This window comes from Desmodus rotundus, chromosome 3 (assembly GCF_022682495.2).
Source record: "Desmodus rotundus isolate HL8 chromosome 3, HLdesRot8A.1, whole genome shotgun sequence".
Lineage (NCBI taxonomy): Eukaryota > Metazoa > Chordata > Mammalia > Chiroptera > Phyllostomidae > Desmodus > Desmodus rotundus.
The window spans coordinates 185,877,556-185,901,129 of NC_071389.1; the positions used below are offsets into that span (position 1 = coordinate 185,877,556).

The window sequence follows — 23,574 nt, forward strand, 5'->3', positions numbered from 1 at the left end:
TTAAATTTACTGGCTTATGGTTTCAGATTCCTGCTTCCTCTTCCCATTACATGAGTTTTGATTTTATATTTTCATCTTGAAATCCCTATTATTTAATAATCACCCACAGCCCTCTTAGAAGTAGGCGGGGCAAACTAAGTAAAAACAGAAGTGTTCATTTGGAAAAGATTATAAAAAACCAAGGCAGAGTCAGAATAAAGAAAGTACTTTCTGCCAGTTGCCTTGAATTCTGTTTCCTTAGGTGTAAGGAAGGACTTGGCTAGCTCTCCTGCATTGGAGGAGGTGAGAAGAGAACTTGTGGCCAGGGCCTGCTGGCTGATACCTGACCCTGTCCCTATGGCAGGAGTGGTGGTACAGGGGACAGAGAAAGGCACTGGAGATCCCTAGATTTGATAGGTAACAGCATAAGAGGCCCTGTCTTGATGTGGTGGTTGTTTTTTGCATTTGCCTGTTTGTCTGCTGTTTGATGCTTCTAAGATCCTTGGGAGCAGGGACTCTATCTCTTTATTTGTTTTATATCTCTTAGGCATAGCACAGTGCTTAGCACTTAGAACACAGTGGGAGGGAGGGAAGGAAGGAGGTGGGGAGGGAAGATTAGTGTTGGTGGTGGTGTCCAGAATCCAAACTTACCCTATTGTTTTAAGTTGCTGATAATTTTTATGTAATTGGATATATCTATCTTTATAAATATACATTTTAGAGCCAAATCGAAGTGATTTTAAAGTATGATTCACCTGCCCTGGCTGGTATAGCTCAGTGGATTAAATGCAGTCCTGAGAACCAAATGGTTGCTGGTTCAATTCCCAGGCAGGGCACATGCCTGGGTTGCAGGGTACACGAGAGGCAACCACACATTGATGTTTCTCTCCCTCTCTTTCTCCCTCCCTTACCCTCTCTCTAAAAATAAATAAAATCTTTAAAAAGTATGATTTACCCTCTAATACTCCCCACACCACTGACTCTGTTGAAAAGAAATGTGTTAAATTAGAATGAGCAGATTTTGGCTGGGACCTAAAGTGCTCTTTGGGTTTGTTTGAATGTTCATACTGTTCTTGCTTCTCGGCCCGGTGTGCTATTTTCCCTCATTGCCGAATCTCCACATCTCTTTCAACACCCGACACAGATGGCATCTGATTCACCTGGAGACCATGTGGCATGATGGATGACTATGGGCCAGGAAAACCTCAACCCAGGACGTAATGGATGACTATGGGCCAGGAAAACCTCAATCCAGGGCTGCCAAAACCTCAGGGAGCTATTGACACTTTCAGAATCAGTGGCCAGGGCAGACACTGCTAATTGATTGCAGATTTTCCCCCTCTGGAGCCTGATTCAGCTGTAGAATCCCAAGGCAGCACCAACCAGTTAAACTGATACCAAAAAAAAAAAAAAAAAATCCCATTTGCCACGGTGACCAATCTGTCCACCTTCTCCCAGACAGAAGTGACCTCTCTCCCTTAATTCTTTAAAAATAGGTTTTTATTTATTATTCAGTAGATATAAAATATTTATAAAGTGTACATGAGCTATAAAGGATCACGTGACCTCAAACACCTGTTTATCTTCCATTCAGTCTAAACAAAAGAACACAGGCATTGTCTTTGAAGGCTCCTGTGGCCTTTCCCTGACCCTGTCCCTTCTCTCCCCCATATTAGAGGCAACCCACTGTCTTAAATTTGGGGGGGGGTTAATTTATTTTTTTGCTTTATTTTATGGCTTTACTATACATTGCTATTAAACAATACATAGTTTAGTTTTGTTTTTGAGTTTCATATAAACAGCATCATATAGTATATTATTTCTGAGATGCTTTTCAACTTCAGGATAGATTTGGTGAGACTTACCCATGTTGTTGACAGATGTAATTCATTCATTTCTGCTACTGTGTCGTATTCCAGTATATTAATATACTCTATGTATTTATCCATTCTACCATTTATGGACACTTGAGTGATTCCAGTTTGGGGAAATCAAGAACAGTTTTGCTTCGGATTGTCTTGTGCATGTCTTCAGGCTCAAGCGTTTCTCTAGGGTTCTACCCAGGGAGTGGAATTGCTGGGCCATAGGGTACGAACCTGCTCAGCTGTATTAAAGGCCAAATTGATTTCCGAATTAGTTATATCAATGTATGCTCCCACCATAAGCACTTAATAGTAACTCAGTGACAGTCCTGAGGATGATGGCTGATGATGGCTAACTCACATGGTGTTTCCTGTGTGCCTGGCTGTACAGGGAGTTCTCACTTATCGTCATCGATAGGTTCTTGGAAACTGCCAACTTTAAGCAAAAGGACTTTTCCAACCTGCTTATCCAGTTCAGGGACACAGCTGGCCTGCGCCTCTCCCAGCAGCTCACGGCACAAGGCAGAAACCCACCATGACAGGACTCCCTTCCACCGTAGGGCCACTCCCACCCACCACATGCACTGAGACTGGGGTAGTGTGGGCACGCCAGTGCAGTTCCCGTGCACAGCCTTGGGATGTGGGAGGAAACCCACACAGACTGGGGGGAATGTGCAAATCCCAGACAGACTGTGACCCTGGCTAGGAATCATTTATTCATTTATTTTTTATCAATGTTAAATCAAGTGATGTTATTCAAGGACCTGCAGTACTGGAAGCACTTTACATATGTAAATTCATTCCATTCCCACAATAACCCCGAGTGTCCTAATTGCTCTGCATCCTTGCCAACACCTGAAGTTGTCTGACTTACATTTTACCCATCTGGTGGATGGGGAGTGGGGCCTTCTTGTGCTTCTACTTTGTATTTCTCTGGTAACTAATGAGGTTGAGCATCTCTTTGTATGCCTGTGGAGTGCATGTTCAAGTCCTTACCCTTATTTTTTAATTGCATTATTTGTATTTCTTCTTATTTTTTAAGACAGGAAAGTTTCTACTATTTTTTCTATTTTTTGTTACAGTTATTTGTGTCCTGCCATGTCTTCCACTGAACAGTGACCCCCCCCCCCCCCAGGGACTGGCAGTGTCTTAGGTGTTTATGTTCTCACAGAGCCAAGCATTATGACTTGAACTTGGTCATTGCTGGAAATAGTTATTTCTCTATTTATTTTTGAAAGTTTGTCCCCTTCACCAACCTCTTCCTATTTCCTCACCCCCTCTGCTCCCACAGCCCCCAGCAACTGCTTTCCTACTGTTTTTCCATGAATTTTACGGTTTTAGTTTTTACATGTCATATACTGATATCATGCAGCACTTGTCTTTGGCTTATTTCACTTAGCATAAGGCCCTCAAGGTCCACCCATGTTGCAAATGGCGGGATTTCCCTCTTTGTTGTGGCTGACTAGTAGTCCATTTGAATACACACCACATCTTCTTCCTGCATCCATCTGTTCATGGACACTAAAGTTGTTTTCATCTGGGTGTGATACTGGGATTTACAGTGAGAAATGTATATTTTTGGTCTTTATCCCTGTTTCTGGCACAGAGCTCCCCTTAGATTTCCTAAGTAATGTGAGAGGTTAAGGTGTCTTTTATTATGTAAATGTGTGACTTTTGGAATGCACCTGAGGATGGGAGCTGGTTGTCTGGAGAACCAAGCCTGTCATTAGAGGGTTGGAACTTCAGTCCCACCTCTGGACCTCCAGGAGGAAGATGAGCTGGAGGGTGAATCAGTTGCCAACAGCCAATGATTTAATCAGTCATGATGACCTAATGAAGCCTCCATTAAAAGGCAAAAGGACGGAGTTTGGAGCTTGAACAGGTGGAGGTTCTAGGAGAGCAGGGTCCCTGGAGAGGACCTGGAAGCTCTGTGCCCTTTCCCCATGCCTTGTCCTGTGTATCTCTTCCATCTGGCTGTTCCTGAGTCATATCCTTCTATAATAAACTGGTGATTTAGGGAGTAAAATGTTTCTCTGAGTTTTGTAAGCTGCTCCCTCCCACCCAAGGTGAGAGTCACGGAAACCTCTAATTTATGGCCATTTGGTCAGAAGTATAGTTGACAGCCTGGACTTGTACTTGGCATTCTGAGTTGGAGGGGGCGTTGGAACCTCTTATTTGTAGCTGGTCAGTCAGGAACACAGGTACCAAGCTGTGGAGGGTGGTCGTGTGGGACTAAGTCCTTTACCCATGGAATCAGATTCTATTTCCCAGTAGATAATGTCAGAATTGGTTCGAATTCTTGGACACCCTATGCGTGTCCAAATATTGCTTGTCCATGTGGGGAAACCTCCACACACACACAGTGAAATTGGGCGCAGGAATCCTTGCACTTGGCTGTAGCGAATAATGCCGCCATGAACACGAGAATGTGGATATCTCTTCATCACCCTATTTTTACCTCCCTTAAATATAGGCCCAGAAGTGGGATTGCTGGATCATACAGTAGTTTTAATTTTCTGAGGAATCTCCAAACTGTCTTCCATAGTGATTATACCAATTTGCATTCCCACCAGTAGTGAACTGAGGGCTCCCCTTTCTCCAAATCCTCACCAACGCTTGCTATTTTTTATCTTTTAGTTCCTCTGCCCATTTTATAATCAGATTTTTTTTCTGTTGAATTATATGAGTTCTTTATGTGTTGTGGATATAAACCTCTTATCAGATACATGATTTGCAAATATTTTCTCCCGTTTGTTAGGTTGTCTTTTCATTTTGTTGATGGTTTCCTTTGGCTGTGCAGAAGCTTTTTAATTTGATGTAGTCTCACTTGTTTATTTTTGTTTTGTTGTCTTTGCCTTTGGTGTCCACAGTGATAGTAATTAAGTGAAATAATTACCGAGGGCCAGTTTTGCTTTATAAAGTGGTAATTCTTCCACCACGCCAGCCATAGACATACTCCTTCACAGGCTGATGGAATACTTGCCAGGGATGTTGCAAAAACATCCACTGGGAAAGAGGTTGGACTACGTAATGTTAGTTTCTTCCGACTTCAAGCTTTCTCAATCTCTGTAAAAATCTTTGACCTATCCAGAAAAGTTCCCTTTGTATCTTGCCACCAAGTCTTGATCATTCAGAATCCCTGGATCACTTGGTCACTTGCTTAAAGTTTTTTTTTTTTTAAATCATGAAATAGAGCACACATATCCAGATAATTATATAAAACATAAATGTATAGAATAAGGAATAATCGTATAGCACCCATGTCACTCAATTTTTCAATAACCTCCATTGTGATGTCAGGTAGAAAATCAGCCACCCTTAGAAATTCAGCCTCTGGGGGTGACCTAGAGACGGTTGGCAAATTATGGCCCACTACCTGTTTTGTAAATAAAGTTTTATTGGAACCCAGTCCTGCTCATTTGTCTTCATATTATCTAAGGCTGCTTTCATGCTACATCAGCAGAGTTGAGTAGCTGCAGCAGAGACAGTATGGCCTGCGAAGTTGAAAATATTTATTTGCTATGTGGCCATTTATTGCAAAAATTTTCCAACCCTTGTTCTAGAGTCTGACTTGGAAAAATATAACCACCTCTATGTCCTGTGCGGTTTCCTCCTCTCAATAAAACTAGTCTAGCAAATCTTTATTTGAGAAAACAAGTTAAATAATTATAACATTCAAAAATATTAAACCGTAGGATCAATTTTAATGAAATCTTGAGAAGAGCCAGAAACTAAACCCAAAGCAAATTGTCTGTGGAGGCTGACCTCCTTAAGGGTGTGCTGAATTACATCAGCAACAATTTTTATAACTAGAAGACTAGAGCAACCCAATAATTTTTTAGGTCACGGGGTGTAACTAATTGAATAGAAGAAGGGATCAACATCTTGAGATTACATCCCTGGAGAAGGTAATAGCTGAAATGCTGAGTTTTTTGATTAACTTATCCCTTAGTGAGAAGTTAAACATCCAAATAGATGGAAAGACTTAGTAACAAATAGAGCTAGAGCATAGCTCATTCTGTAACTGACACTGGGGAGGTGCAGGGGCCCACTGCACTGTGACCCCCACCCCCAGGTGCATGGAATGAGGCCTAGTCAGACAAACCAGAATGGGGTGGCCGTTGTCTGTTCACGTCTTTTCTTCAACACAGAAAGTTTCGGCTTTAATGCTTTTCTATAACCATCAATTTCCCGATAGCAAAACCAATTTAGTTTTCTATAGACAATCTCAGAAATGAAAATAAAATTAGGGAATAACTTAACTGCCTAAAGGGGAAGTGCAGTTGAACACAAATGATTGTATAAAGTTAATTAAAAAAAAAACCAGAACAGTGTAATCTCTCTTCCAAGCTGTATTTCAACCTAAAGATCTCTCATGCGGAGGCAGAGAGTGAGTTGTAATCTGAGAGAGACAGACACAATTCAAAGCCCGTGACACCACCTTCTTACTTCCCCCTCCAATTAAAAAAAAATACATAGAAAAACACCTTGCTTTTCAATTTACATTCAAAGAGTGCTTGCTTGGGGCTGTCTGAGTGAAAAAGTGAGCACATTAAAACAGAGAAGTCTTTCAAGTGTACAGAGAACTATTTTTCCTTCCCCAGTGGAGTAATTGCTGCAGGTGTAGGTCTTTGGACACTTATTTCTTAAAAGTGATGTGTGGAACATGGGTGAGTTTGAGATGGGGAAGAGACCTTAGATCCCAACCGAAACCCTCTCATCTAAAAGAAGACTGACCCAGGGGCTTGTGAGTGTGCACCTTTTATTATCGGCTCCGTTATCAAAAGAGGGCGTGCTCCTGGCAGTTCAGTGTTCGTCATTAAAGAGACCTGGCCTCGAGTCCTTGATCCCACAACTCCTAAATGTGTGGCCTTGGGGAAGATATCTGTGTTCTCAGAATCTCAGATACCATACCTGAAAAAGGGAAGTCATACTAATCCCCTGCCTTAGTGTTGTTTTAAGTATTAAATGAAATAAATACATACAAAAGTGTTAACTTAGTGCCTGGAAGTAATAAAATAGTGACATTCTCCTGCTTGGTAGTGGCCACTCCAGGGATGAAGCTATGAGCAACTAGGACAGACTTTTTTTTTCCTAATTGCCATTCTGACATTTTGCAGATAAGAGCTTTCTACTTGTTAAGAGGGAAAAAATTGAATGGCTTTCTCCCAGCTTTGTGTTTTTAGACAGCTATGATTAAAAAAATTGCACTCCCATACTTACCTGGCAGGGGAGTACCGTGATCACGGAGGCGGTTTTCCCAGGGTGAGGCTTATCCACTGCACTCTGGTGTGCTGGCTCCTGCGATTTCCCCAGCTGTGGGAAACTCAACTGCAAAGTTTGTGGTAGAGGGGGACTGCGTTCACGCTCTCGCCTCACCGAAAAAAAGAAATTGTGGTCTGTACTGTAGCCACAGACTTTAATTGCCAATTGATGAACATGGGCAGCACTGAGACAAGGAGCCAAAATGTTAACTGACAAGAATTGTTAACACTTAGTGAGTGCTTTCTGTGTGCCCGGTGCTGTTCATTCACGAATTTATGCCCTTCATCCTCATAAAACCTGGTAAAGTAGCCGTATTATCACCAATTTACAAGAAGGGAAGTGGATGCACTGAGAGGTAAAGGAACCTGCCCCGGTTACGCAGCCAGGAATGGGCAGACCTGGGACTCCAGGCCCTGCCGTCTGGCTCCCAGGCCATTCTGGGCATGTCCCTGGGTCCCGGATGCCAGACTTCCCCGGGCCTGCCCTGGGTGGTGAGTGCAGTGGTTGCTGGCATTGGGGCGGTCAGAACCAGCTCCTGAGACCCTAGCCAGAGCTCAGGGAAGTTACCGATTTGGTTCAAAACCACCCCAGGGGTTTAGCACCAGAAATGCCCCTGGCCCTGTCTGCCTGGGAGGATGTGTCTTCATTCTAGACCTCATTGCAGGGGCCCAGGGGTACAGGTTCTAGTGTAATTGCTGGGCCCCGTGGCTGAAATACTTTTTGTGGCCCTTGTTTGGACAAGAGTAGTGTTTAATGTGAAGGGGCTACTTGAATTTGTTGTAAAAATAATGGTAGCCTTTAAGAGCTGGGGTTAAGGATGAACTGAATTAAATTAAGATTTAAAAAAATCCCCCCTCGTTGTCAGGGTCCATCCACTGCTCACTGGACTGTTGCCTCTATTTCTTTTACAAAGATCAAAAAAGGAAAAGCAGATGCCTTCCAGATAGTAAAAACAATGGTAGCCTTTACTTCTTGGCCTTTTCTTCTTCTTTGAAGGTACCTTTCTCTTGCAGACAACATTTTGAAGGACTGCCTGGGGATGAGAGGAAAGTGAGAAAGAAGGACATGAATGAGCAAAAATATCCAGGGAGCGCTATTTAGCTTTTAGGGACGATGCTTACCACATGTTTTAGATGGGGCGCATAGGTGTTCAATCCAGTTTTAGTTATACCGCACCTGTAAAACAATTTGGTCTTCATCTTTACAGGTAAGGAAGATGAGAAAGCAATTTAGTGACAAAGCTAGGACTAGAAACCAGGTCTCCAGATTTCTGTGGCCCTATTGAAATGCTGGACCGCTGCTGGGAAGAACGAAATGCCTGGAGAAGGAGGCATTGTCTCTAGACTTGCAGATGCAGCCCTAACGTTCAGTTTCCATTACTTGAGGTTTTCCGTAAAGAGATTCCATAAATTAGAAGACTTTTTCTAAGTTCTATGTGGGGAAAGGAAAAAGTTGCTTCTGTTGCATATAAAATTTGGCGATAAGCAGTGCCATTATTTTGTAATGTCATTGGAATTTAGATTTATAAATTTCATCCCTATCTTTCTACTCCCTTCCACAAAAGTGAATCTTAGTATCCGGTAGCTTTTCCAGGCTTTTGTCTATACTAATATTCTCTGTGCAGCAGTTGTGAATTACTGTCTTAATATTCACTTCTGATCGGAAATATTCTCATTCTGCCATTGCATGGTGAGTTCCCCTCATTAGCTTCAGAAGACAATGCATACAATTTTTGAAAATGTCCTTTGGAGAGCTTTTGATTCCTGGAAATTTTATTGTAAAAGTTTAAAAACAATGCGGAAATGTAGGAAGAATGTTACAGCGAACAGCCCCCACTGAGATGCTGCCACAAGCACATATCTCGTTGGCCAAAAAGTGTGTTTTTTCCTGTAAAGTAAAAAACACATTCTTTGTTTTCACTAAGAACTTTATTTATTTGGATATTTGGATAGGTCGGCTATCTCCCCTGTGCTATAATGGTGACTGTTCTTAATGTCTTGATTTGATTGCATCAGCTTCAACTGGTCTCCAGCACGCAACTTTGCAAACCACTTTTGACACGTTTCATCAGTCCCAGCACCTTCTCCACACACTGCACAATTTTTTTTTTTTTTGCAGGGGCTTCAGTTGCATTTTTACCTTTCTTGAAATAATAAAGCATAATACCCCCAAAATATTGCATGTTTTCTTCCATCTTCAACATTAAAGTGGCTACACAAAAATTCACCAATTTTGATGTTTTTTTTTTAATGCACGGTAATATTAGAGTGTCATAATACAATCTAACAAAATTGTTTTGAATGAAGTTGAAGACAAATAAGCTCTACTAGAACCATCTTCGGAAAAAGACAGACTTTCTGGCCAACCCAATATTTAACCTCTGCATTAGTTGGGAAGCCTTTAAAAATAAACACACACCCTTGCTGGGACTTTGGTGCTCCCAAAAGACTGTTTGTCTTTGCCATCCACTGAACACTGATATTTATTTTATTAAAGTTATAAATTCAGAAACCTAGTTTTTCCTTAAGTTTTTAAGTTTAATTCCCAAACCTTATTCAGTTCTAAACTCATCAGTATTAATAGTTGCAAGGAATCTGGTTACTGTTTGGCCTCATTCAGTTAATTCTCCTAGACATTTTAGTGCATTAATAATTTTCATATCCTGTTATCTTTTTAAGACCTCATTTGCCTAACAAAATTTTCCTAATTCTTATAAGTCTAATTAAATGCATAAATGTGGTGCATAAATTCTCCTAAACATCCAAATATTGTGGCAAATGTGGCAAAGTCCTACCACACCTTCTGATTTAGAATCACAAGTCTGTTACTCAGTCACAGAATTGGCATTGGAATCACAACGATCATCTGCTAGCTGATCTAATGGGCCAGATTCCCCTCAATATTATAGATGCTTCAAATACCAAACACAAAGATATTGATGTGACAGATTTGATTGATAGCATTATTTCCATTTATCTCTAAGTTCTCCCTGGCTTAACGGATATTTTTACCCACCAAGGAAGGCATTCTGCCATCAGCCATTCTGCTAGCTCTTGAGGTTGGAGGTGAACGTGTCCAGGTGGCTTTTTCTTACATCCGTGAGGGACGTGTAGACTTCTCTTCCATAGTTGTCATGTCACTGAGGTCTCCAAATCCAAGTGGGCTGGCTTTATAGGCCCCATCTTTTGGATTCTGGTGATATCTTTTGTAGTCTGAGTAGGTCTGTAATCATCCACCTGGATTGCTTCTCTGCTCCACTGGATTGAACTGATCTATTTACTGCTTGATAGTATTCTATTTTTTTTTTTCTGTTCACAACATTTGTAGCTATTTAAATAATATCTGATTGTATTCTATGCCTTTTTATAGTTCTGCTGACATAGTCTTTAATTCTACTGACAGCTAATTATTGTTTTGCTATGAAGGATCCTTTTATTGTCCCCTACCATGAATTTTGGAAGACTGTGGAAAAAAGCGGCATTTAATAAATGATAATTAGTGGTGACTTTCTTTTGGCTAATGAAAGACCAATTTAACTTCTTATTAAAGCTTCCACTCTGCATGAGATTAATCAGTGCTACAAAATGTGTTGATAGAATTCCAACCAAAAGAAAAGAAAGCATTTCTGTTTGAGCGTAGCTGGATCAGTGCACATGCACACTCTCTGTTAGGCTCATTGGCAAACTAGGAGTAGTTCCTGAGATCCTTGTTGCTTCCTTTGCAGATATCAGACGGGAGACCACAGCACTATCTTATCATTCATCTGTCTTCCCTCCTTTCTCAATGGCTGGGCCATTCTTTCATCTGTCTTTCCATCTTTTGGGGACCTTTTTTGGGGGGGAACCTTTACTTCCTCTGTCTCTGATTTCCACCTTTCACTATTCTCTTGAGTTGCACAAGCATCTCGCTTGTGTTAAAGAAACTCATGATTGACTTTGTTTCCCCCCTTAGAATAGTCTGACTTCCATCTTTCCAGTTACCTCAAACTTTTTGAATGTGACCCATAGAAAGTACCTATTCTTTCTCCTTTTACTACCAGAAAGTGTGGCTTCTATTACCTCTTCCCTACTTTGCACTGTCCAAGGTCACCTGCTTATGGTTCAACACCATGGATTTCACTGGGCATTTTCTAGTCAAACCTTATTTTTTTGATCCACTTATTTCACTTCTGTGTCATCTGCTTCTTTTCTGTTTTCTCTGCCCAGTCCTTATTCATGTTCTCTTAACTGTAGGGGCATAATGAGGAACATAGATTTTAGAGTTAGGTAGACTTGGCTTTGAACCCCAACTCTGCCATCACCAGCTATGTGACCTTGGACAATGCTTATCTTTGAGCTTCAGTTTGTTCATCTGTAAGATGAGGCAAGAATACCTCACTTCTAAGTTGTGTGGATTAAAAATACACGTGTTCATTAGATTCCAGATTCCAGTTGTAAGTGAGGTCATGTGGTATTTTCCTCTTGCTCTCTGGCTTATTTTACTAGGCATAATAATCTCCAGTTCCATCCATGCTGTTGCAAAAGGTAGGACAAAATAAACTAATGAAAAAAATAGAACCAAAGACATGGAACAGACTGGTAGCTTTAGGAGGGGAGGTGGGAGGAGGAATGGCAGAAGAAAGGGGAAGGGATTAGTGAAAGAACGTGTATGAATGACTCATGGACACGGATAACAGAGAGGGGATTGACTGTGGGTGAGAGGGGTGGGCTGGGTGGAGGGGAGCAAAAGGGAAGACTATTGGGACAACTGTTATAGAATGAACAATGAAAAAATAAAATAGAAAAAAATGTAGAACCTAAAAAAAAACACATTAAGATTTTTTAAAAAGTACATGTGCGTGTAGTGTCTAGTACGGTGGCTGGCGTTTTATCAACTCTCTTTGCAGTTGTGCTAATACAGCTATTATACAAGGTTTACTGAGGCATCCTCTTTGTCTGTGAAGCAGCCAGCTTTCATTTGGTGTAGTGACTCCAAAATCTGTGTCAGGTTCCCATTTCCCAACCTCTAGTCTCATGGTTTTACCGGTGTGCTAATTTTCTTCACCTGGATGCCCCACGTAATCCAGTCGGTACTCAGCCAGCGATGACTTCCTTGGTTAACAGAATTTCAGTGCTCACAGCAGCTCTGAGGTGGCAGGCTCCCTCCCTCCTTCCTTCTCTCCCCCCTTCCTTCCCTCCCTCCCTTGATTTCATCCAACCGGTGTGCACTCCTATGGGCCATTCACTGCTGTCTGCACTGAGGGAGCGACAAAGAGCAGGAAAGACGAGTCTGAAGCCTGAAGAGAGGGTCAGTCTCTAGTAAGTGTGATGGCTGCTCTGGTGGTGAAGGGAGCACTTCAGAGGGCCCAGCAGAAGCGGGATGAAGTGGTAGGCCAAGGTTAAATTTCTTTCATCCCATCCCATTCCCAGTAGATTCTGTAAATTCTGCTTATAAAATAACTTGTTTCCTTCTCTTCTTCTCTATTCCAGTGACACGTGTTTCATTCAGTCCAATTTTTACAGGCACACTAGTTTTGGCTGGGAGTTTTCTAGATCTGTTTTTAGTTCACCTGTCTTCTCTCCCGTCCATCTTCTAAGCAGCTGCCAAGGTCACTTCCTGAAGCGCAGATCTGATCATGTCTGCCCCTTGCTTAAAATTCTTTATTGCCTATTCCAGTCAGGATTCAGTATAGGGAACAGAGGCCACTGTAAGCATTGTAATCAGGAAGGGATCTAACATGGGGGTTAGGGACTATAAAATCAGAGGAGGGTTAGAAATGCAGACACAGGAAAAAGGGTCTATCTCTAAGATCTCTGTTAGAAGTCTGGAGTTCAAGAACTTCCAGCCACTGCTGTTATTCATGAATCAGGAAGCCAGTGATGACGCTACTGCCCCTCAACTGCCTGTCCCCACCCAGAACGACCACGGATCTTGGAATGTGCTGCAGAAGAACCTCACACCTCTGTGATCTTACTTGTCAGGGCGGAAAGCAGCCAGGAGCCGTCAGGAAGGTGGTCTCTAGGTCACTCTCACCTTCCAAACCTCATGCAAATGCATGAAATTAGTGGAACCGAGTTCTCCTTCAGAGCCCTAGCTTCAAGGAGTCTGGAGAATGGAGGTGTTGGTCTGCCATCCTCTGTATGGGAAGGAAGGCTACAATGAACGAGGAATGGGGGGGAGCACCCCCGGTATCCGTCTGACCTGGCTTTCTGCTGTGTGCGATTTTGTTAGCTGTTCACCACAGTTTGCTGAACTCCTTGTCTTCCGCCATCTATAACATCCGTCACTGGCAGGTGCTGAACAGGTATTTGTTGAATGTATGACTGAACAAATGAATGCACTCCTGACCCAGTTCTCTCTCACCTTCTGGCCATAACTTGAGCAGGAATGACCTTCCTGGCTGGTCCTGACTTCCTCTACCTGCTGAAATCCTGCTCTTTCTCAGGCCCAGCAAGTCATCCCTCAGTAGATGGGAGGATCCCTCTGGAATCCCCCCACCCCGTTTTCTCATAGCCCCTGTGCACAGGGACTACTTTACTCACTGATGTGCCCCCTCCCTCACCCCACTTTCTCTTTTTCTCCAGACACAGCAACTCCAATTCTCAACTTCTATAAAGACATTCCTTTCACTCACTCTTATTTTCTTGCAGTTGTCATTGAAATGTGATAATTTGTAGGTGCACTTAAATCTTTTGTAGCTGCTTTTGTCCTGTCATTACTCATGCCTGGAGACATGCATACTATTTTTTTTTAATATACAAACATATTTTTCCTGCTTTAGTGCTAGGTAGTTATACAACATAAACCTAAAAGGGGAGGAGCCTTAGAAAGAAAGAAGACATTTTTTTTGTCTCTTTATAAATTTTTAGTGGAATTCACAGTATCTTCACAGTACTCTGGTTTGCTAGGCCCTGACAATGGAAATTGGATCAGCGAAGTATTTCAGCCGCTCAGCCAAACTCAGAGTTCGGGTTCTAAGATGTGAAAACAGCCGTGTGATTGGTTTGTGTGTTTGTCACGGTGAATTTCTTAGAACTTTGCTTTGTGTGGGGTCTAGGGAGACCTTTCACTGTTCTTTTTAAAGCCCCTTGTTTTACAGAAGTATCTATTTCATAATGCAACTGAAACTTGTAGAAAGACTACCTAAGCTACAGGGAAACTCAGATTTTTTTTTTTTTGGTATTTAAATAGACTTTATTTTTTAGAGCAGTTTTAGGTTCCCAGCAAAACTGAGCAAAAAAGCCCAGAGAATTCCCATATCCCTCTCCCCCACTCCCACAGCCTCCCCCATTCCTGACACCCCCACCAGACTGGGTGGGGCATTTGTTACAACTGATGACCCGACACTGACCCAGTATCACTCAGCGTTCATAGTGCACATGAGAGGTCAATCGCTCTTGGTGTTGGACAGTCTGTGGGTTTTGACAAATGTATAATGCCATGTGTCCACCATTATAAAACCATCCAGAGCACTGCAGTTTCGCTGCCCTAAAATTCCTGGGTTCCACCTGTTCATCCTTCCCTCCCCTCCCAACCCCGGGCCACTGCTGATCTGTCTCCGCAGTTTTGCCTTTTCCAGACCGTTTTGTAGTTGGAATCACATTTATGTAGCATTTCAGACCGGCTTCTTTCAGTTAGTGATATACATGTGAGGTCCCTCCATGTCTTCTCAAGGCTTTGACAGCTCCTTTCTTTTTAGCGCTGAATATTTTTCCATCGTCTGGGTGTACCACAGTTTATTTATCCATTCACCTGCTGAAGGACAGCTTGGTTGCTTCCCAGCTTGGGTGATTACGACTAAAACTCCTATAAATATCTGTGTGCAGGTTTCTGGGTGGTTGTCAGTTTTCAGCTCCTTTGGGTAAATACCAAGGAGCGCCGCAGCTGGAGTGCATGGTAGGAGCATGGGAGTGTGTATCGCTCCGTAAGAAAGCACTAAGCTGTCTTCTAAAGGAGCTGCATGATTTTTACATTTCCGCCAGGGACACAGATCTAGTTTTGTTAGAGGTTCAAGGGACTTCTTAAAAATTCATAAAGGAAAAATCCATCCTTACAAAGGTGTAGAATGGTCAGTGTATGGCCTAGTTTCATTTGACCAAAATAAAAGCATGTCACAGCCCTTCAAAATGCTCATTCTGCTTTCTCCTCTCAGCTCAAATAATAGAACTCAAATTTGGTCACAGAGAAATGAGACCAAAAAAAAAAAAGGCAGACTAGATAATCCCATCTGGAGCACTGGTAATGTAGCTCATTCTCGATGTGCTGCTTGTGGATCAGCAGCTCTGGAAGGATGGGGGGTGCGGGCATTCTTCTGCGCCCCCCAGCTGGCTTGACCAGGTGTCTGCAGTCACTTGGGTGCGCTTCCAATCAGTTAGGTATCCCCCATTTAGCCACACCAAGGGGAGACTAGTTCTTTAGGTGTTGATGGCCATTGCATCTATGGACAGAGAAGTTTTATTCCAGTTCTTTGGATGCATTGTAGCCAATTCCTGTGAGGTGGGGGAGTGGGTGAGGAAATTGAATAATCCTCTGACTGAGGGTCCATTGTAAGCCTTAGGCCCTGCCAGCTGTCCTCAAGCCACACCCCTTCATATAATGAGCCTGTATGTGGGGGCACTGGGCTCCTCAGGAACTTCCACAGCCCACTGGGAGTCCCTCTCTTAACAGTGACATTCTGCACTCAGAAAGACAGGGCTCTTTCTCCTCTAAACTTAAATGCTGGTGAAACATCTCCAAGAAGCCCCTTCTGCCCGAGAGAATCAATACCCTTTCCTCTGCCAGGCGATGCGAAGTAGAAAGTATGTTTGGAATGCTTCGTTTTCCCTAAGTTGCCTCAGTTGGTTGGGTTACCATTAAAAGCTGGGAATTTCAGAGGATGAATCTTTGTGGAGCTAATGAATGCTTGTGGTGCTTTATACTCTCAAGGAGGAGAATGTTTAGATATTAATTTAAAAAAATGAGCTAATTAGAAATCAGCTCAGAAGGATTACTAAATTTCTTGAACTGAAGACATCTTTTTTTGCCAGTCATATTAAAAACAATTCCAAAAATATGCACTGAACATCCATATGTTCCAGGCACTCTGATAAGCTGAGAAGTTAGAAAGATAGGTAAGGTACTCTGCCATCCCTCGGGGAATAGTCTTGTAAGAAAGCCAGATACACAGGGAAGCCTAGACTTTCTATAACCACTTATTTGAGTGTCTCCAGGGAGAGTTTGTTTCTGAGGATGCAAAGATGAATAAAACTCAGGGCTAGGACTTTCCAGATAATAGGAGTTATTATATGGTGTGATGAGTGCCATAACTTGGAGGTGGGTAACTCTGTTACAGTGTAGACAGCATCAGGGAATATTTGCAAGAGGATGGAGATGCTCAGGTTGGGTCTGGGAGAATAAGAGTTCAGAGGAGGAAGGCAGGGATAAGCAATTCTAGGTAATGGAAAAACTTGTGCCAGGACCCTGAAATTCAGCAGCTTGGTGAGTTCTGAGTATTAGGACGTGAGTGAAAGGGAGGACCCAAGTAGGGTATAATGACCAGTCACAGAGGGGCTGTCAGGATAGGTTAAGGGGTGCCCTTCCTCCGGCACGTGGTAAGTAGCAGAGAAGAGTTTGCAGTAGGAGAGGACATGATGGTGCTTTCATTTAAAAATCCTTGGCCGTCTGGGAAGAATGGGTTGGGCAGAGTGAGTGTCGAGGTGGGGAGACTGCCTCTGGATGACCACGTTAGCCCAGGGGAGAATCGGTGGGTGGATGGGGAGGGGGAATAGTGGGAGGAAGAAAGAAATGTTCAGGAGGTGATATTGACCAGATGAGTTAAAGTAAGGCTGATGCTGACATTTCTAGTGTCCTATACAGTGGCCCAAAGTCTTTTATGTAAGAGTTCAATAAATGTCATTTTCTTTGGGCAACAGAGTAGACAGTGATGCTTTTAAATAGGAAGAAAAGACAGCGAGAGGAAGAGCAGGTTGGGGAGAAAAAAGAGGTGTTTGATTTTGGGTCTAGGATGTTTATTCTTTTTAAAAAATCTACCTGTGTGCTGTTTTCCTGCCAATGACACATTCCTATGCCTGTTTGGTAGATTGGTGTGCTATTGCTGATTGAAAATACTTGAAAACTGTGTCCTTCCCAATAAGCATTGGAAAGTAACCTTCATACATTATGAAGGATTGCCATGGTTATTTATTTATCAGGCCCCCTCTCAGGCTGGGCTAATCAGAAAACAGGGACAATATGGTCAGGCTCGGGAGGATTTCTGGGTCTCGCCTTCGAGACAGCTCCCTGGGAGGAAATTGTCTAGATTCCTGGGCTCCCGAGTCCTCTGAAGCTATTTGTTCTAGTTGATGCTTCAGAGATCAAGGATCTTGTCAATTTATTTTCAGGATCAGCTCGGTCCAGAGCAATTTGAACTCAGTGTGAAATAAGTATCAAGTAAGCCTGCTGATTTACTAAATAAGCACAATTTACCATTTTGCTCAGTACTTCAGTTCCTGTTCTGTAGAGGAGAGTCGGCGTGCCTTTCTCGGTGACGTCTGTTTCCAACCGGGGCAGGAGTCGGCGTATTACTCGTAGGTACTCCTCGTCCCTGGATGACAGTTTTAATGTCTGTTCACGAGTGTTCCACATTATCAAATGTCTATATGAGCCTGAACATTGAGGTACTGTCTGTGTACCATGTGAGTGACCTCCAAACTTTCATTCCCTCTCAGCAGTCAAGGGTGATTGGTACTTGGTGCAACTGTGAAGAACATGGGAACAACCGGTAAAACTTTGATGATACTGTAAATAGTCAAGAAATGCCTATCAGTTATATATTATATTCTGGACACTACTTTAGTTTCCAGGCACACAATAAGAAGCACCTCCCCCCACACACACGCACCCCAAAACAGTTGTTGACTGATAGGAGCATACATTGTACTGCAGAGGACAAATGTTAAGTAGACAAAGAATAAAGTGGTTACAGGTGGAGATAAGTGTTATGGGAAGAATGAAGAACGTAATGTGCTGGAAAATGATGGATGGGGTCCAGAAAGCCTTTCTGAGAGGGCCGTGCGGGGACCCGAGGAAAAGGGTGGGGCTGAGGAAACAAACACAGACCTGGGGTGGGAATGAGCTCTTGGAGTTCAAGGAATGGGAGGGGGACAGTGGTTGGAGGGTGTTGTAGATGTTGTAGGGTTAGGGAGAGATGGCTGCCTAAATGGAAAGTGGCAGGGACCAGGTCTCAGGGACCAGGTCTGTAGAGCTAGGGAGTAGCAGGGCTAGGACCTAAGTCGCGGCCTTGCTACTTTTCCTTCCCGCCTAACTGCAGACAGCAGAACTGAAGCAAGGCGATTGGAACGACTGAATGCTGAGTCACTGGACACCAAATTTAACAAGTTGTGTGATGGCTTTGATGGGATATTAACAAAGATAGCTCTCAAACAATGGTAACAACAGCAGCAGTAAGTATGCCGATACCACATGCTTTTATTTTTTTATTTTTATATTTTTTATTGTTGTTCAGTTACAGCTCTCCCCATGTTTACCCCTGTTGCTCTCCCCTGCCCCTCCCAACCGCCGCTCCCACAGCAGTCCCCACCCCACTGTCCTCGTCCATGGGTCCTTTGCACATTTTCCTTGACTTGACCCTTCCCACATACTTTTATAGTTTGTTTATTATTCCACCTTATAGGTCTTCATTTGTAGCACAGACAAACCCTCAAATATAAGCAGGACAGGTTTTATTCTCATTTAGGTCAAGAGATGACCTGAGGTGACACAGGGAACAGGGCTGGACTGTGGCTTTTCTGATTCGAATCCAGGGCTCTCTCCTTAAACCACAGGAACTCCTGCCTGAAGGAGGAGATGTCTATGGCTCATAAGCTTACAGTGCTCCTGACTTCCAGGAGACTAATTTGTATTTTCCTCCAAGTGCTCTTGACTGAAGAACAGGCATGAAAGATGGACTCACTCATCATGTATTTACTAAGCAACTGTTGAGTGCCAGACATGGGGAATATCTAAGGATCCAACTAAGGAGGTTGGAAGGTACTCACTTAGCATAGTGTTAGTTGCTCTGCAGTACAAGACAAGAAAAAATGCTATAGGAATACAGAGGAAGAAGAGATTAAGTGCTTTGGGGAGTTTGGGGAAGACTTCACCAAGAAGATGACAGTAAAACTGGGCCTTGAAGGATGAATAGTAGGGTTTCTCCAGGGAGGAATAGCAAGGAAGGTTATTCTAGGAAAAAGAGATTGTTACGATAAAAGAATATGGTATCTGTGGGGAATAGTGAGTAATCATATGTTTGGAGAGCATGGGGTGTATAGGAAGTTAGGGAGGGAATGAAGCGTGTAGGCTGAAGCCTCATTGCAGGGGGCCTTGAATGCCAGACTTGGGAGGTTCTGTGTTTGGCTTTACAGTCCCGGGTTTGTTAGCAAGGGACTTGTATCATTATGTTTGCTGTGTTTTAGAAAGCAGATGCTGTTGGAAAGGAGAGGTTGGATTGGAACAGGGGAAAGGATGGAAGCTGCTGTAACAGTTTAGGAGGAAAACCAAGGCCCCTAACCCCTAATTACATCTAAAGGAGAAATTAGGTGGTAACACTGATGAAACTTAAGGACAAATTGGATGTAGACTTGAATTTTGGATGCACACACTAGCTTTCCATTTGTGTGTGTGCGCACACACACACACACTCCTTATTGTGGCTTCCCCAGACTCGCCAAATTTCACCCTGACTTTTCAAGCCAGCCGTTGATTTCTTTTTCTGTCCTCAAAAACAGAAAAAGTTACAGGTCTGTGTTCTTATGGATTCTTTCTGTATGATTTGATCTTTGACGATCCCATAGGATTCTTTGGGCGGAGGAGTGCTGAGAGCAAACAAATTTTTGATGTGGATGCTATGACTATATTTACGTGCTACAGGTTATTTATCTTCTATGTATTTGGAACTGTTGTTGCACATTCGAGATCCTGCCTACTAAGTGTTTTGGGGAAAGTAGTCTCATCCAGCGACCTCTGGTAGAGAAACATTAACAGAGCATCCTTCTCTCTCCATTTCAGTCCTCCTGCTGAGTGCTGAAGGAGAATTCGTGTGCTAGATAAGGGGCCACAATGTTTATGTCAGCTCCCACACTTTTCTGGAACATTTTTTTTGTTCTACTCTTCTAATAATTGAGGACTGCTCATCCTGGCTTTAAAATGTCACGTAGGGTCACAGTTGGGAAAAAACAAATCAGCCAATACAAATTACTTGCTCTTTGTGAGCATCCAGAATTCATTTCTGTGGCATACAAGGGTTACATGTAATCTCTGAGGCAAAATGAGGTTTTCTGCCTTAATATGGATTTGTATCATTTCTGTAGCACCCAAATTCAGGTAATCCTGTGGGACAGGTCCCCAAGTCATCTCCTATATTTAGTCAGAAACATTTGGGGGGCTTCTCCCATGTTATAATCAATGTGTTTCCATGGGGAAGGAGCATTTTGAGGCTGTTCTGGTTATTTGTACACTGGCATTGCCCCCTGGGTAAACCAGTGTACCTAATAATAAAAGTCCTGGGAGTGCTGTGAAAACGAACAGAGGTATGTGAAGCTGCTAGAATTGAGTCTGGCACAAATGAAGTTTCAGTAAATAGTAGTTCCTTTAGACGCTACTGTTTACTTTAGAAGTTAGGCAAAAGAGAACAGCTTTGCTGTTAAGGAGATTATCACTTAGTTTTCTAACCCTCGATGGAAGAATGTTATTTGGAATTCATTGATTCTCCTACCTCCATCAACAGATTCTGATGTCAAAAATGGTATTCCATGGCCATTTACCTGCTTGGTGATCTGTAAAATAGGTGTATCTTTATGTTTTCTCTTCACGCTGGTTACAGAAAGTAGGAACCAGTTTGGTGTTTAAAGACTGAGCTTTAAGAATCCTTGTTTTTCAGCCCAGGCAGTGAGACTGACAGTTGGCTGGAGCATCATCCTCTAGACCGGAAGGTTGAGGGTTTGATTCCCGATCAGGGCATATGCCTAGGTTGCAGGTTTGTCCCTGACGGATGGTTGGGGCACCTAGAGCAGTCCCTGGTCAGGGAATGTACGAGGGGCAACCGATGAATGTTTCTCTCCCTTTCTCTTCCCCTCCCCTGTCAATAGCATGTCCTTCAGAGAGGATTTAAAAAAAAAAAAAAAAAAAAGAATCCTTGTCTTCCAGACTTTATAAAGCTCTGTTAGCAAGCTGCTCTGAAGCATATATCCTGGAAAAAAAAAAACCCAAAAAACTACTTTTTTTTTTCTTTTTAAACAAATGGCAGGTATAGCTACATAATTTAGAGAACCCTGTGGTCTTAAAAGGCATTAAATCACGCTGCTGTAGAATTTTCGCCAGCTTTACTTTTCACCCATTCAAATGGCCATTGAACAATTAGTTATTCAGAACCCGTTATGCATTAGGTACTGGGGAGCAAGAGACAGTCCCGCAAATTTGATCGACTTGGATAAATATTTTGTATTTTACAAAGATTAATTGGCATTTGCTGCTGCCTGAAACAAGAGGTGTTTCTAGCGTCGTTTGAGGAGGGAGAGATGGAGAAGTGGCCAGACTTTAAAAATTAGTTACATTTGAGTAAGTGACTGGAATACCTGTTTTCATCGACCAATTGTTATATAATTTAATTATTATTTAATCTACTAAGTAATTTGTACTTCTGCAGTTTTATCACTTTCATGCTTCATTATCACCCTGTATATTCAAGGTATTGAATCTGTTCCATAAACAGTATTAATCTCAATTACTTTGGGAGCTTTAAATAAAATTCCCTTATTAAATATATTCTTTGTTATGCTGACCCTGTTTTTGCGGTGTCAGAAACCGATGATGCTGATGAAAGCAAACACTGAGTTATAAACCCTTTCCATGTTTTAATTAGATTAAAAAAATAACTTGTGCATTTCTATTTCTCAAATGGTTTTGACCAGGGAAAACACCTTATTAGACTAAATTGGAACTTTGAGTCCAAAGTCCAACCTCATGGTTTGGTTTTATCTGAGGGACATTAAAATAGCAGAACATTTCCTGGCTTGGCAAGAATCATGGTGTTGAAATTTAGAAAAAAAAATCTAAATTGGTCCTTGAGACTATAAACTTCTTGAAGGAAGGACCTGCCACTTTCGACACATACTCGGTGCCCTTTCAATGTCTGCTCGTTGCAGGTGAACTGGAAGGAACACAAAACAGAACGGGAGCCTGTGGCCCCCAGGTTTTCATATTTAACATACATGGGACTACTCAACCGAAGCATCCTTTCTTCATTTAAAAATTTCATGTTACTGCGTGCACCTCTGATGTGGAACACTTGATGGCCTCCTGCTGTGACCCATTTGAGTGGTGAGCTCATGGCTTCCTGGGAGCCCAGCCCTCCCTTGTAAGCTGTGAGATCCAGGCTCCCCGAAGTGAGCTTGCCTCTGGGGAGCAATCACAACATGATGTCCAAATGCTACTTCAACTCGGAGGTGAAAACAGAGAACTAAAATGGAAAACTGGATCACGGAAGTCACCTGCAAAACAAACTTGGGGACTTTTCTTTTTAACTCTTGGCTCATACAGGGGAATTAATCATTTCTGCAAAGATAAAAATGGCGACCCAGGATAATCTCTCCAAGTTAAAAAAAAAAAGTTCCTATGTTTTGCTGTGGAATCCAGTGTAACTGACATTTAACTTTAGAACCTACTTCCCTATCTGACGTCGTCATCACCTAACTCTAAGTAGTTAGTATGGGTACCAAGTTCATAGGTTTAATGTTAAAAATAGAGTGGGGAAAAGGCAAGTGGGGAGAGTGTGAAATTCTTCACTCCTCCTTTTGTTACGACAAAGGGATTTCTACTTTGCCTCTTCCCTTAGCCTAGCTCAGAGTTTCTCAACTTAAGTGTGCCTGTAAATTATGCTGTAGGGTTATTTACCCCAAACCACACATTCTGTGTTTTATGGATGATTTAAGAGACCTCAGAGGGAGATGTCAAGTATCTCTATAAAGTCATCCTGCACAAGTACTTCTATACACATCTTATGCAAGAAAATGAATGAAACTGACAGGCAAATTTCTGGAGAGACCTTTAACCCTTTTCTGTGTAAATTTCTCATCTGTGAAATAGGGAAGCCTGGTCCCTGGTCATTTCACCCTGCACCTTGGGCATAAAGAAGCTTATGTCCAAAGTGCCATTGCTGTCCTCATGGTGACCTCTCTGGGCACAGGAGCAGGGCTCTCTGGTCTGTGAGATGCCATCAGATGTCATTTAGAGTGGGTTTCAAGTCAGCTTCTTGCAGATATTCTGTGGGATGTGTAGGAAGCATCCTGAGCGGCTGGTATAACTAGGGGGCTTTGGCTCTTGTTTTCAACCACAAGCAGATATTATCAGCAATTGAGTGGAGTGTAAAATGCCAGTCTTTCCAAACTTCTGTGGAGGCAGGGGGCTGCTCTGCCTCTCTCAGAACCAGCTGTCATCTGCTGCTCTCTGGTTACAC

The 23,574-nt window shown here is 42.6% G+C and overlaps 1 protein-coding gene and 1 non-coding gene across 2 annotated transcripts in view; both read left to right on the forward strand.

Moving 5' to 3' along the window:
- ANO4 (anoctamin 4) overlaps positions 1 to 23,574 on the forward strand; it is a 321,384-nt gene that overhangs the window by 25,393 nt on the left and 272,417 nt on the right. The window lies entirely within an intron of this gene.
- On the forward strand, positions 7,057 to 7,218 carry LOC112322119 (U1 spliceosomal RNA). The gene has a single exon (XR_002976609.2). It is a non-coding gene; the product is annotated as a U1 spliceosomal RNA (small nuclear RNA).